We start from the raw sequence: 17,151 nt of genomic DNA on the forward strand, positions 1-17,151 counted from the left end.
ATTTCTTTTGTCATGCAGGAGATAAATACTGTATTATGAAATTCAAAATGGCCCCTATACGCCCTAACAGTGTTATCTACAATGTGAATTGGGACATATAATATTGTAAGAATTTGGATATGCTTGACTATGACATCCATATAATCCTGTTGTATGAGTAAAACGTTATTTGAAAACATTTTTTTTAATCATCACATTTCTTCTTCCATATAGGTGATAAATAATGTATTTTGACATTCAAAATAACCTCTACAAGCCCGATAACTAAATTATGTAACATGCAAACAGGGAAACTAATTTTCACAAGAGTGAGAATCATAAAATGCATATAACTGTGATGTACGAGTAGAGATATTGTCTTAAACATAATTTCTAACTAAAAACATCACATATTGGTCGTGGACATGGTGGAGGTAATAAATGCTGTACTTTGAAATCCAAAATGGCTGCCATAGGTCCTAAAATTATTGTGTACATTGTAACATGAGACATATAATTTTGACAGAATTTGGTTTTGCTTGACTCTAAATATTGCATATTATTGTGAATTGTGATGTAAGTAAGTGTGAATTATTGTCTAAAACCATAGTTTCTAACAAGATATTATCATAATGTTGTGTAATTAAAGTGATAAATGCTACATTTTTAAATTAAAAATGGTCACCATAGGCACTTATCGTATAATATACAATTTGGGTGGAGACAAATAATGTTCACAAAAAGGGCATATGGCAGTCATTTTGAATGTTGAAATACAGTATTTATCTCCTACATTACATAAAATATAACATATTTTGTTATAAATCATGTTTTCAAACAACATTCCACTCATACAGCACCATTTGACCAAGCAAAGCCAAATTCTGTTGAAATGATTTGTTCCCATTCATATTGTGCATAATACCGTAAGGGACTGTATTGTAGCGGCCATTTTGACTTTATAATAACCGTATTTACTGGCAGAATAAATGATATATCTTAATAGAAATTATGCTTTCAGACAATATTTTACTCATAGATCACTATTTCGTGCATTCATGGTGCTCACTCCTGTGAATAATGGTTTCCCACTCTGCATTGTACATAAAACAGTTCATGTCGATGGCGGCCATTTTGAAAGTCGAAATACAGTATTTAACACAAACTTGAAACCTGAATGATATATTTCGTTAGAAAATACGTTTTTAGACAGTATCCAATTAATTTATCACATATATATGCATTTTAGCGCTCAGTCTTGTGATTTCTTTTCTCCCATTTCTCATTGTGCATAATATCTTTAGGGTATTTGGCAGCCATTTTGAATATCAAAATACAACATTCACCACATACATGGCATATTAATAATATATTTCGTTAATAATTATGTTTATAGTCAGTATTCCACCTGTTTAATCTTCATAATAAGCATTTTAGTGATTACTCTTGTGAATTTTTTGGCCCCCATTGCCATTGTACGCAATACTGTTTGGGCCAGTGGCGGCTATTTTAGATATCAAAATACAGCAATTTTCTCATATATGACATTATAAATGATATATCTCGTTAATAATGATGACTTGCATATATTACTTCGTTCATACATCGCGATTTTTGGCAGTTTAGTGCTCATTTTTGTGAAAATTAGTTTTCCCTATTCATATTGTACATGATAGTGTATACAATGGCCTATGGCGGCCATTTTGAATATCAGGAAAATAAATATTTTGTCAAAAATTATTTTTTAAGATTGTATTTCACTCCTGCCACACAATTTCATGCATTTCACAGCCAATGTGCGGACAATTTTATGATTTTCATGGGTAATTTGCATATTTTTGCGGCCATATTGGATTTTGCCAATTTGCGGAAAATGCTCAAGGTTACACGAGTGGCATCATCCAGATTCGTAATCAGCACCCTCGAATTGACAAGAAACCATCAAAAAATATTGTATATATAAAAAAACAAGGTTATGCCTCTTCTATCCTGGACTATTTTACATGCAAGACTCTTGTGACACCTAACTCTGCAACCATAAGTCACTTTTCAACCAAACTTGGATGGTAGATGGATTTGGGGTACCTGCATCTTATGCTGCAGTCAGAGGTCACATGGTAAGGTCAAAGGTCATTGTCAGGTAAATGTTAAAGTTTACATGCAAGACTCTCTTATGACACCTAACTCTGCAACCATAAGTTACTTTTCAACCAAACTTGGATGGTAGATGGATTTGGGGTACCTGCATCTTATGCTGCAGTCAGAGGTCACATGGTAAGTTTAAAGGCCATTTTCAGGTCAACGTTAAAGTTTACATGCAAGACTCTCTTATGACACCTAACTCTGCAACCGTAAGTCACTTTTCAACCATACTTGGATGGTAGATGGACTTAGGGGACCTGCATGTTATACTGCAGTCAGAGGTCACATGGTAAGGTCAAAGGTCATTGTCAGGTCAATGTTAAAGTTTACATGCAAGACTCTCTTTCTCCGCAACCATAAGTCACTTTTCAACCACACTTGGATGGTAGATGGGCTTGGGGACCTGCATGCTAGGGTAATTTTCGCCATGATTTGTCAAATTTCTGTGTGAGCTCTATATATCGCAATGACGAATGATGCGGTGGGTTCAGGGAATACATGTGCTCAGCTGCGCGACCCGCCGAGCATCTAGTGTACATGCTGAAAATGCGCTTAGGAAATCAAAATACTGTGATCTCCAAAACTTCACTGATAAAATTAATTGGGTATCTGCAATTAATAAGGAAAGAGTAGAATAAAATTCAAATTAAAACAAGCACGCGCTTTCATTGACACCAGGTCTGCACTTACTACTACCCAAGCAAATCACCCGTCGACTTTCGCCGGGGAAGAGATGTCAGTGCGAAAGGGTACATTTTTCTCTTCACGGGGGAAGTGAAGAATGTGTGCCGGAGAAGTGGCCAGGGAAAAATGAAGAGGCCAGTTTGAAAGGGCTATAAATCACTATGACCCGAAGGTTACTCCCCCCCATATAACAGATTAGGGGAGTGTGGATGGACCTCTACACCAGGGTTCCCCCCTACTCTTATGTGTAGTGGGTTCTTAATGTGCAAAGGTGATGACTCTCTTCTACACAGGGCCTCCATCTAACATCCTATTTGAGGGACTGAGCAGGGGGTGGGGGGGGGAGGGCAGTCAATTTATTGCTGTACACATTATTATTATAGCGAAGTGGGGGTGAGATCGTGACAATCCAAACATTGTGACTGCACTCGACTCAATTTGATCGAATCGAAAGTATCACAAGCGCAGCGAAAGCTCAACTAACGTAGAAGGCAGCTATCACACAGCCCCGGGGGGCCACTTACATTGACGAGTGGATACCATGCGCGACCAAAAAACATGTAAAAAGGATGTCCTTCTCACGATAGGGCACGTTACGTACGTAACGTGAAAAGGGTGTCAAAAACACAAAAATAATGAAAAAAGGGTATCTATTTCGCTAGGAAAATTACGTGTTTAGGGTCGAATTTGCGGGGATGATAAAACAAAATTAAAATGTTTTATAAAGGATGTCCTTTTTGCCCCAACACTACGTGTTTAGAGTCCTATTTGCGCGAGGTGTAGAAGGTGGGGTCGTACTAAACCAAATAAGGTAAAGCCGACAACCAAAGGACCCGCAACAATAAAACATTCCTGTACTTGTTTAGGGGTTCATTTCAGGGAATATTTGCCAAGAGTATCGTTTTGTTTCCAATACTTGTTAAGGGTAGGGTTTCACACGCCAATACTTGTTAAGGGATGCATTTTCAGAATATGGAAATTACGTGTTTAGGGTGCTTTTCGAGATCCCATGGTCGCGCATGGTATCCACTCGTGAATGGAAGTGGCCCCCCCGGGCACACAGCCTAGCCGTGTGTTGCTGCTCTCTACGTTCGAAGATGTACAGCACGATATCAAAATGGCGGATATGCAAAAGACGTTGACTGCTCAGAACGCGGATTTCAAAGCGTTCTAGGTACAGTGGCAGATACAAATTTTGACCAACGCAAGTATGTGACATTGCTCTAGACTAATGTGGATTGATTATGTTCTTTGTCGATAGTCATCAATATCGTTAAGATATTTTTGAGAATTTTATGATAACAGCCCTAATTTATTTATGGTTTTCTGTGTAGGGTTTGTTTGATTCTTTGAACATTTTATTTTCTATTGATACCAGTACCAGACTCTATCCTTTCACTGCTGATAATTTGGTATACCGGTATTGTAAAGAGATATAAAATGCTCTAGTTTAATTCCTACCTTGTCTTGCCAGACACCAATTTACTGATCATAGAGCTTCCATTTAGCACCAATGTTATCAGGTACAAATATGAAATATAATTTTAAGGAATAATATTGCGAGAAAAGGAGCACTGCATAATTAACTCCCACCATTATATCACTCATTCATTCAGAAATACATTACTTTTCTCTATTGTATCTGCAATTAGACATAATTATTGCAGTATAATTTTGCACATGTTTGAACAAAATGCTATTATTGCTATCAATTACATCTAGTTAAGAACGTATGCTTGAACACATGTAGCTGAATCAGAGCTTATTAGAAGTGCTTTAACCTGCAATTGAATACTACAATGCCTGTGGGGTACTATCAATGAATGCATAATGGATGGGGGAAACATTTTGAATGGGAAGGAGTGGGTGGGTCAATCAGCCAAACTGAGATGAGAATGTCTCAAAGAATGCAGAGACCTTGGGCGTATTTGTACATGATATATGATCCGGGGGGGGGGGGGGCCACTTCCATTGACGAGTGGATACCATGCGCGATCATGGGGTCTCGAAATGCACCCTAAACACGTATTCTGAAAATGTACCCCTTAACAAGTATTGGCATGTGAAACCCTACCCTTAACAAGTATTGGAAACAAAACGATACTAGTATTCCCTGAAATGAACCCCTACACAAGTACAACTATATTTTATTGTTATGTCCACGGGTCCGTCGGTCGTCGGTTTTACCTTTACACACCATTTGGTTTAGTATGGCCCCACCTTTCATACCTCGCGCTAATGTACTCTAAATAAGTAGTGTTGGGGCAAAAAGGACATCCTTTATGAAACATTTCAATTTTGTTTTATCATCCCCGCAAATTCGACCCTAAACACGTAGCTTTCCTAGCGAAATAGATACCCTTTTTTCATCATTTGTGTTCTATGTACGTAACTGCCCTATCTTGAAAAAGACATCCTTTTTACGTGTGTTTTGGGTCGCGCATGGTATCCACTCATCAATGTAAGTTGCCCCCCCCCCCCCCCGGTATATGGTATGCATACAAGCGAGACCTGTGGCCATTGTCAATGCCAGGTGATATGAGCAATGGAAGCCAGATTAGTGCATTATCATTCCATATAATGAATTGAGGCTCAGTTTTTTTTTAAACCCATATACCGGTTTTATACCAGTGCATCAATGCATACAGTTATAAAGCACTTATCAGTTTGTGTTACTTTTTGCTCCATACATGTACATTATAAAATCCTTTTGCTGTTTGATTCATTTGAAAGTTGATATGAACAATGGCAATCATAAAACAATGATTTACTCATAGATTCGAGTGGAAATAAGAATTCAAAATCCATAATACATAATCTCTTTGACTTTTGGTATTACATGAGCATGGATAGAAGCAAGCCAGAACTGGTGATGGTTGTTACCTAAACTATAGTATAGTGGGGGAAATGATGAATCATACTTTCAATAAATATGGTTGATAGTTTAATCTTATATATTCACTTTTGAAAAGTAATCTAAATATAAAATTGAATATATTAGTTACCCCCTTAAAGGAAAATGAAATCCAAATTTTATTAATACATAATATCATTTAAGATATAGGATAATCAAATACCCCAATCCAATTTCATGGTATAGATTACCACCTCTTCAAAATTGTGCCTTTTCAGGTCTGATGATGGAGATCGCCAATTTTGAACTAACCCTGTGAAAATGGCGATCTCCATCCAGAGACATCGAACCTGAAGAAACCCAACTTTGAAGAGGTGGTAATTCATACTGGGAAATTGAATTGGGGTATAAGTGGATTCACTTTGATTGTCCTGTATTTATCAATGATATTATGTGGTAGTAGAATTTGGATTTAATTTTCCTTCAACACCATACCAATCAAAATAACCTGATCAATAGCACCATTTTCAGTAAAAAATAATTGGATGACCATGTCAGATAGATGTATGGCTTTACATGTTATACCGAGGTTTTTTACCTGACTGCTAAGAAAGCACGAATGCCTGTGAGCAAGCAACCAGGGGACCAACGGCTTAAGTTCCTCTCCTCTCCAAGGGGAATGAGGATAAATGCCTTACCAAAAACTTGCCTGGTTTTAATTACATAGTTTGCCTGAAAAACTCAATTTTTGTTTACCAATGACAATTCCACATTTCTGGATTTAGGACACATACATATATGATAATCGATCATAATTGGCACCTTAAAAATGGACATACTAAAGCTTTTCAACATGCGCTCATCGGAGTAATATCGCATGAATGACTAGAATGCTAGAGCAAAACAATATATAATAGAACCGAAAGAGACAATGGACTCCTAAACAGCAAGCTGTGATTAGCTGTCAAGATAAACAATTTAGGCTCAGTACCAGCCGTAAATTAAAGCAAAGCAACTAAAATAATGCAAGGGTTCTTACGAACTCCTGGCTGCACTGAATCGGGTCTGTTAGCTGAATACACGCTGCCTCAAGCATGCGCAAATGAGTGAAATTCCTTGCTCGGCTGAGCACCTTAAACCAAGATGGACAGTTTTGTTCAGTGTATGCTTGGTTGCTCAACAAGTGGTTAGCAAGGGCTAAATAACTACCACCATCCGTCACAGTACTAGCGGTACGTTTTCTGCATGCGTGCGGAGGTTGTGAGCGCGCGCCAGTTTGACAATTTTGGAAAGAGGCGGGCACATCTTGGCTAATGCAATCTGCTATGTTACTAAAATGCATGACATTTTGGAAGACTTGTCTGAATTCTGGAAGCTTTGGAATGCACCTGAGCATGACTGCACGGCACTATTGGAACGTAAAATTTCAAAAAGATTGTTAATACTCCATTAAAGCGGTGTATTATCTGATGCAACATACAATAGAATTAGACTCGTTGAGTCTCAGCATCTGAGAATAATAATAATAATCCGCTTTTATATAGCGCTTAATACATCGGAACGACGTGTCTGAGCGCTTTACAGAGATATTATTACCCCGGTCATCGGGTTCAATCAGTCATTCCCGCACACAACGTGTGCACATCCTGCACTCCCTGGGGAGTATTCCAGTCAGTCGCCGGTGAGGCTCACACAGTACTGGACAAGCTACAATGACTTTCACATCCTACCGGGTACCCATTTAGCACCTGGGTCGAGAGTGGCAAAGTGTGGATTAACGCCTTGCCAAAGGACGCCGTACCGTGGTGGTATTCGAACACACGACCCTCGTGTCGAACACATCACATGAGAGTCAGAACCACTGCACCACGGCTCTTCTTATCTTACTTGCATTACAGAGCAATGTTGCAGTACAGAGCAATGTTTGCCGGCTTTCAGCCAGGCAAACCTCCTGTATGGTTTGCCAAAAGCACACAAAAGCAGTGTACCGTTACATCCAATTTTGTCCATGACTAATTCTGCGCAGCATGAACCATGTTGTCTTTTGGAAGATGTTCATGTGCCCCCAAGGTGATGGTCAAGGACCCCGCAGTGGGGCCTAAACGGAGGGGGAACCTGAATGCTTGGCGTCTCCCCCAGGTCTGACCGACCTACCGGCCATCAGGTCACTGGGCTGGGATGGAGCGCGGCCATCTCCCCGGCATCAAAATATACCGGGCTCGCACTGCAGGCCAGGGCAAAGGGTGGTCAGACCCTAGTTGTAAGAAGCATGTTGACTTGACTCTTCGTATTTGGTGAGTGGGGCAAATTACCTAGGTCTAGAGACAAGGTGCCTTGTCTGACCCCGAAACTTGTAGCAGCGTCTTGATGCCAGCCCACTCGGCAATTGGGATGGCCACCGTCGAGGATCCTTGACCAGATTCAAGGCCTCTTGTTACCCTCTTCTGCTCCCGTGGAGCCCCCCTTCCAACCCCCCCCCCCCGACAGAGTAGTGCCTTGTTGTACAGTCATGCCTGCTCAACTAGCCGTAACTGCTGGCAAAATGATGAGTCAGCCCGACAGATATGTCCTTTGCTAGCCAACCCGGTAGCTCTCAGTGCCCCATCCGGGGAGGAGACCATTCAGATGACCCGCCCCCACCAGGTCACTGAGGAAGACTACTTATCCGTCGATGAATCCTTCAATGAACCTCCATCAGCATGGCTCCACAGTCTACACCCATAGTGAGAAGCACTTGTTCGGGGGGAGCGATCGCCTCTCTCCTCGAGCAGATTGAGAGTCCAAAACAGGCAAATGATATTATGAACAATCCTCAAAGCTTCCCACCTGAGTTTTTTCCATTCGGAAACCATCGGAGTCTTCCCCGAGCTGCCCCTCTTCTACCACCCAGCAGCTTTACGCTACCACAAACGTTTTTGGCCCCAGAAGAGGGACGGAAAATGTTATGATGTGAGCCCTGTGTTTACCGACACTCGTACATTTTATGTACCGACGGAGCGATATCACAACTTTAATTTAAGTTGCTGCATGCTCTGGAGATCGCGAATCATCGGCATCTTAGCTGGATCAGAATTAAATTTCTACTGCTACTGCTACCTACCGGGGCACATACACTCCTTCTGCCGCAGGTTTTTCTGGGTGCCCTCTCGAGCCATCACCCTCCTGATTGCAGGGCGTGGCCTTAGCTCCCTTACCACAATCAGCTAGTTGGAGCTTCTGGGCATCATTACTCTACTTCGCTCCCCTTATGGTGTACATCGAAGTGTGAGAATTTTTAGTTTAAGCTCCCAGTAATTTTGGGCGTCTCCACCTCCGGGTTTTCTTGAAATCTGAGGGTTCATCCCCATTGACTCTACCCCTGTTTTCTCAGCGGCCTGGGAAACTGACGTGTTACATAAAACTCATCGAATCTGCTTTTAGGGGCAAAGAGCCTGGAATCCTTCCTACCCATTTTTATAGCCACATCTTCTCAGGTGCGATGGAGGAGGGGAACAAGTTACACCTCCCTGAATCTTTGAGGTAGTACCTTCACACTGGGCCTGACAGAATTACTTTTCAATACTGATTTTTCACCAACTGCCCAGCTGTGGTCTTATCAGTTTGCCGTCCAGGGAGCTCCAGTCGGTAATCTGGATTTCCCCGACATAATCGGGTAGTCCTGTTAGATTTTCTTAGAGATACCATGGAGTTTATCGTTGGCAGTCTGCCATGATTTCCTCAGAGCAGTACGTTTTGTTGATGGTCACGCCAGTCTTAGTTCACCCTAGCTCCAGTTCACTTTTTACCTCCTCAGATCATGCCGCCAACCGAGCGAGTCTTTGATCTGGTCATACCCGAACACACGACGGACACCTAGCTGGCGGCACGTCCCTTTCCTGCACATGAGTACTGGCTTTCTACCATTGCTCTGTCCCTGTGTCGTGGATGGGCTGAGGTTGGTTGAGTGCTCCTTGAGGGAGAGTTGACACCTCACCCTTTTGGAAAAAAGTCCACTTATTTTGAGTTAGTCTTTTCTAACTTAAGTTAAGCACAGTGGCAGTTTGGGACAATTATGTGGGACTAGTCACCCAACTTTCCTTATACCCTTTTTACACAGGATTTTCTTAGCCCCGGACTATCGCTAACCCCGTACTATTTTTTTTTCCTTTTCACACATGCCAAATTGTTATTGCTAACCCCGGATAAGCAATGCTTGCTTTTCACACACGAAACTCGCTAACCCCAGACTAGTGGTTTTTGTTGATCATTCGTAGTACAAGTACTTTACTTGTACCTTTTTACACACGCTAAAATTTCCTTAACCCCGTACTATAGGTGGGGCTAAATTGCCATTTAGCCCACCTATAGTATGGGGTTAAGCTTAGCCCACTTTCGTTTTACACTAGCGATCTTAACCCCGTTCTATCGCCCTTAGCACCGCAATTGCTGGGATAACCCTGCTTTTTTGCAGGGCCAAATAATCCCGTACTAAAGGTGGGGTTAGCCCACTTTCCAAAAATGCTGTGTAAAAAGAAAGTGGGCTAAGCTTAACCCCGTACTATAGGTGGGGCTAAGTGGCAATTTAGCCCAACCTATAGTACGGGGTTTAAGAAATTTACCCTGTGAAAAAAGGGTATTAGTGTACTACGCCCTATGGGGGCTTTCACACCACCCATTTGGTTTAATTCATTGTAGTTTTTGCCTCTTTTGGCACAGAGTCTGTTGGTTACTTTTTCCACAGACCCATCGGGGTGGAGCACACCCGAGTGTTGCCTCGCTGGGTGTGTCATTAGGGAGGCTTTCACACCCTCCCTTTGATGTAAATCCTTCACCTTTTGTACAGCGTACTCTTGGGTATAGGAATTCAGGTCTTCCCCTGTACCTTCATTTTTGTTGCGGAAATAAACTTCAGATTAGTTTTACACTTGAGGCTGTTCAGAGATGCTTGTTGCGTCTCCTCAAGTCGGGCGTTGATGACTTCTTTTCAGACTTGCTGCTAACACCAGTGACAACCAGTCTCAACCAGAGGTGCCGTGGCCTTTGACGCCTGACTGCACCGTGAGAGTCCAAGGTTTGATTGCTGGCACTGCTCTTGTCCGAGACATTTATACATATATATATGTATGTGTACATTTTATATGTATATATTAACATTATATACACATATACATGTATATATATACTTCTCTTTTATCTTGCATCTAGATATAAATTGACTTTGCTTATTGATACACCCCTTCAGCTCACAGGTCCTTGTGGCCAGGGGCGAGCCTAATTTCAGAGCCAATACCTTTAAAAGTTTAAAGGTCAAGTCCACCCCAGGAAAATGCTGACTTGAATAAATAGAGAAAAATCAAACTAGCATACATGTAGTGCTGAAAATTTCATCAAAATCGGATGTAAAATAAAAAGTTATGACATTTTAAATTTTCACTTTTGCTTTTTCACAAAACAGTGATATGCACAACTAGGTGAGTCAGTCAATGATGTTCATCACTCACTATTTCTTTTGTTTATTTTTTGAATTATACAATATTTCATTTTTTAAAGATTTTACGACAAGGACCATTTTAACTGAACCAGATAAAGAATTAAATAATGTTAATTCAACTTGTTCAGGGAGGAATTAATCTTTCTAAGACTTGACAATGAGGAGAAAATTAGAATATTTCATATAATAAAATACAGAAGAAATAGTGATTGGATGACGTCATAGTCTCATCATTTGCATACCAGCCAGGATGTGCATACAGTATAACTTTTTTTAAATCAAGCGGAATTTTAAAATGTCATAACTTTTTTATGTTACATCCGATTTTGATTTTCAGTGTTATGCTTGTTGGATTTTTATCTTTTCATTCAACTTTTTGTTGGGGTGGATTGTCCATTAAACAACCACACTTTTTTTGAAAACCAAATATGTGTAATCAAAATGTGATTTTTGTCTCACCTGCGAAGCAAAGTGAGACTATAGGCGCCGCTTTTCCGACGGCGGCGGCGGCGTCAACATCAAATCTTAACCTGAGGTTAAGTTTTTGAAATGACGTCATAACTTAGAAAGTATGTGGACCTAGTTAATAAAACTTGGCCATAAGGTTAATCAAGTATTACTAAACATCCTATTAGAGTTTCATGTCACATGACCAAGGTCAAAGGTCATTTAGGGTCAATGAACTTAGACCATGTTGGAGGAATCAACATCGAAATCTTAACCTGAGGTTAAGTTTTTGAAATGTCATCATAACTTAGAAAATATATGGACCTAGTTCATGAAACTTGGACATTAGGTTAATCAAGTATCACTGAACATCCTACATGAGTTTCACGTCACATGACCAAGGTCAAAGGTCATTTAGGGTCAATGAACTTTGGCTGAATTGGGGATATCTGTTGAATTCCCATCATAACTTTGAAAGTTTATGGATCTGATTCATGAAACTTGGACACAATAGTAATCAAGCATCACTGAAAATTTTGTGCAAGTTTCAGGTCTCATGATTAAGGTCAAAGGTCATTTAGGGTCAATGAACTTTTGCCGAATCGGAGGTATCTGTTGAATTATACCATCATAACTTTGAAAGTTTATTGGTCTAGTTCATTAAACTTGGACATTAGAGTAATCAAGTATCACTGAACGTCCTGTGCGCGTTTCAGGTCACATGACCAAGGTCAAAGGTCAATGAACTTTGGCCGAATCGGAGGTATCTGTTGAATTATACCATCATAACTTTGAAAGTTTATTGGTCTAGTTCATTAAACTTGGACATTAGAGTAATCAAGTATCACTGAATATCCTGTTCGAGTTTCAGGTCACATGATCGAGGTCAAAGGTCATGTAAGGTCAATGAACTTTGGCAATGTTGGGGTTTTTTGTTGAATAACCATCATATCTCTGTAAGTTTATTGGTCTAGTTCATAAAAAGTGGACATAAGAGTAACCATGTATCACTGAACATCTTGTGCGAGTTAGAGTAGTATTCAAAGTCAGCACTGCTGCTATATTGAACCGCGTGATGCAGGTGAGACGGCCAGAGGCATTCCACTTGTTTAAGATTTTAAACACCTACTTTAACCATCTATAAAAGTACTGTAAGGTAATGTAGTAGTAAGGTTCATGTAAGTGGAGCGTTGTGGCCCAGTGGATTAGTCTTTGGACTTTGAAACAGATGGTCGTGGGTTCGAATCCCAGCCATGGCGCAGTTTCCTTCAGCAAGAAACTGATCCACAGTGTGCTGCCCTCAACCCAGGTGAGGTAAATGGGTACCGGTAGGAAGTAATTCCTTAAAAAGCTGTGTGCGCTATGAACGCCTAGCTTAGCCGGGTAATATAGGAGCGCCTTGAGTACCTAACAAGGTGGATATGTGCGCAATATAAATACCCTATATTATTATTATTATGTAGTACACAACATTGTATAAACATTGTAAGCAGCATGTTTCCTGTGCGAGTTCTCATGTCCCTCTTGCTTTTTTTATTTTCATCCTTAGTTTAAAAATCAACCAAACAAACCCATTAAAGGCCATGCATGAGAAATTTTTTTTTAGATGAAATGAAATAATTCATAAATTTGATGTTAAGACAGCTATTGAAAACATGCATTGTAAACTCTTACAATGTATTTGCATCACAGTTTTCATTGCTCATATTTACTTTTTTTTGATATAGCTACAGTATATACAGCATTGATTTGAAAAAACAATTGAAAGCACATCCACTTTAATTGTAAAATTTATCAATATGCGTGCATAAAAAATAAGTTATTTCCAAAACAATTCAATGATAAGATGATAATTTTAAGGACATAGATAACTAAATCAGGTCTTAATGACATATCTTCAATTGTTATTTGATGGTATGTTTATTAATCAAAATTAAAATTGATGCTATTTTCAAAAAGATATTTCAAGTAGAACATTTATCACAAGAGATTGTTTGAGGTATTTAAAAATGCAATAATTATAAGATACCTGGCTTCCAACACCTATGCATGAAACTTGAAAGAAGGGAAGGTATATATATATATATATATATATATATATATATATATATATATATATATATATATATATATATAGTGGGTGTAGACAATGAAAATTTCACACTCTTTCAACCTTACATATATTTTATAGAAAATTTGCTCCATTTTCCCTTGCTTCCCCCTCTTTATTTTACGTTGACTTTGACTAAGATGACGCCAAGACATGGACATACAAGCGTCACCATCACAAAAGGGTTTTGTGAGCCTGATGTTGGCTGTTTGTCTTTGTCCTTTTGGCTAGAAATAAATCGAGTTGAATTTTGTCACGGATACACCAATTGTAATTGAGCAACTCAGTGTTTTTGGAGCCAAGGTCACGGATTCTTTGTTTACTGTTCAAATATGAATTGCATTATTTTTCTTTGTCTCTTACTGCGCTTTGTCAAATATTCTGTCTGTGAGAAATATGGGGGTGCATGCAAACTGAATGAGTGAAATACATTCATTGCTACACAATTTATGGATCAGTTTTTAGAACCAGGTGTCCTATTTAGTATTTGAATCTGGAAAAAAAAGCATTTAACCAAGTAGGCATATATCTATTCTATATGATACAAATAATGTTGATAATCATGATGACACTATCCACTGAATAATAAACCTTCACTGTGTGTATATATATATATACGTTGTTACATATGTTATTATATCAGTTGTTATATCTGTACATGTGCAGTATATGCCCATATGTCCATCTGTTGCTCCCTCTACACTATTTATATGTTTCGTTCGTTAACATAGAACCCATGAAGAAGGCCTAAAGCCAAAAGCTCGAATTAAATTGTGGTCTATCAACAATGTCAAATCGTCTTGTCATATTTTTGCCATTTATATATTTCTGTGACATTATTATGTGTTGAGTCATTATCGTAATTTGGTGTGTACTAACCATGAATGTAGTGGCAACAAAAAATAGTTGTGTATATATAGTCTTATGGGCCGTTCTTTAAGAAGTATGTTAGTATAGTGTGAAGTGATTCTAGTGCGCAACACAAAAATTTCATATGAAAATATTAGAAATAAGTCTATGTAGACAAGTGGTAAGGACTGAAACCATGCGCTTTACTAAAGTTTTTGTAACAAACCACACCAGTATCGCATTTTTGGTGTGAAGCAAGAGGACAAGGAGACTACATGTAGAGATTGCGTTCTTTGGTCGGTCAACTGCATACATGTGAGAAGCAAGCGCATCACAGTCCCGGTGTGGTCACTCAGCCGCAGAGGGGGACACGTATGACAGTTACCACAAATGCAAGTGACCCCCTATTGCAGTCAATTTCAAGGACATTTTGTGAAATTTACCCCCTATTTTCACGCAAAACAAGGACAAAATTGCGGTAAAATGGTACCTTGAAACACCCCTAATTATAAGATTGTAAAGACACTTTTGCCCATTTCGCAAATTTACCCCTATTTACCGTATTTCAAGGACGGGGCATTTAACACACTTTCCTCAGAGGAAATTGCAACACAGGCGTCAGAGTGCTCAGTCCTTAAAGATGACCAAGAGCCAAGTCATACTGATACAATAATCCAAAAGAACTTTATTTTTCTTGAAAAATAAGAAAAGTAACGGTAGAATTCTTTGTAAAAATATAAATGTAGAGTTGTCCATATAAAGATACAGAGCATGATGCGCGTGCCCTCTGCGGCTTGTGACTCGGTGACGGATTTTACTTCCCGTTATCGTTCTCCCCTTTTTCCTGACCCCTATTTCCATCAGATCGAGGACGGTGAGCACCCCTATTTTCACTACTTCGAGGAGTGTTCTGTCCGCGGACGTTCCGTGAAATTGACCCCTTTTCCCGCGATTTTGGTAACGGTCATGCGGTCCCCAAGTCAAATTGAGTGACCCCTCCGGGATCACAGTATGGCGACATATGTAGTATATAGTAAACTGTGTTGTGTATCACAGTATCAGTGTACAGATTGATGGTAGACCAAGTTTAGCCATGATGTTAGACAGTCTGATAATTAGACCATCTGCTTGTAGACCTAAATAATTAATAGAAACCGTATGTAATTGAGGGAACTGATGATATCACTCACTCACTATTTCTTTTGTATTTTATTATATGAAATATTCGAATTTTCTCATTGTCCTGTGAAACTCAGTTTTCTTTCTCCCAGAACATGAGGCCATTCTCATTACGTTTTCTAAAACTAGTTTACTGGAAACCGATTCACGAAACCAGTTTGGAAGACAGCTTTGCTAGCGTTCCCACTTGATCACACGAAAGTGGTTTTCAAAATCACTTCATGTGAAGTGATCTTGTTGCTATGGAAACGCTCTCAGTGGGGTGACACAAAATCACAGCGTAGGCATTCTACACCTTGCGTGTGGAGTAGCGTGCTCAGAATGTGCGAAGATCGCTTCCAGAAGAACGGTTGTGTCCTCGCGCCAAAACCAGTTTAACGAGGCAAAGCGATCTTCTAAATTCTACATTGCGAGGCTGTTTCCTAACTGGTTTGGAAGATCGCTTCTAAGACCGCTTCCACCGTTCTCACTACGTGTTAAACTAGTTTCCACTAAACTAGTTTTAGGAACGTGGTGAGAACAGTCTCCATGTTGAATTACCATTGATTAACATGTTATGGGTCAGTCAAGTTGAACCTTATTGTCAAATTTGAAAAAAGTGAAATAATGTTTAAAGGTCAAGTCCACCTCAGAAAAATGTTGATTTGAATCAATAGAGAAAAATCAGACAAGCACAATGCTGAAGATTTCATCAAAATCGGAAGTAAAATAAGAAAGTTATGACATTTCAAATTTTCGCTTATTTTATACAAAATAGTTATATGAACGAGCCAGTTACATCCAAATGAGAGAGTCAGTGATGTCACTCACTCACTATTTTGTTTTTTATTGTTTGAATTATTTTCCTTATTTCAATTTTTACGAATTTGATGATTAGGAACTCCTTGCCTGAAGTACAAAATATTAAAATAATGGAATTCCACATATTCAGGGAGGAATGAAACTTCATTTCACATGACAATGACAAGAAAATAAAAATATTTCATATTTCAAACAATAAAAAACAAAAGAAATAGTGAGTGAGTGATATCATCAACTCTCTCATTAGGATGTAACTGGCTTGTTCATATAACTGTTTTGTGAAATGAAGCGAAACTTTAAAGTTTCATAACTTTCTTATTTTAAATCCGATTTTGATGAAATTTTCAGTAATATGCTTCTTGAATTTTTCTCTTTTTATTCAAATCAAGTTTTTGTTGGGGTGGACTTGTCCTTTAATTCGAACTATAAAAAACAAAAGATATAGTGAGTGAGGGACAACATCGACTGTCATTTGAGTTGTACATCACTATTTTGTGAAGCGTAAGTAAAACTTTAAAATGTCATAACTTTCTTATTTTACATCTGATTTTGATGAAATTTTCAACATTATGCTTAAGTCTGATTTTTCTCTATTGATTCAAATCAACACTTTTATGAGGTGGACTTGACCTTTAA

This window comes from Lytechinus variegatus, chromosome 14 (assembly GCF_018143015.1).
Source record: "Lytechinus variegatus isolate NC3 chromosome 14, Lvar_3.0, whole genome shotgun sequence".
NCBI lineage: Eukaryota > Metazoa > Echinodermata > Echinoidea > Temnopleuroida > Toxopneustidae > Lytechinus > Lytechinus variegatus.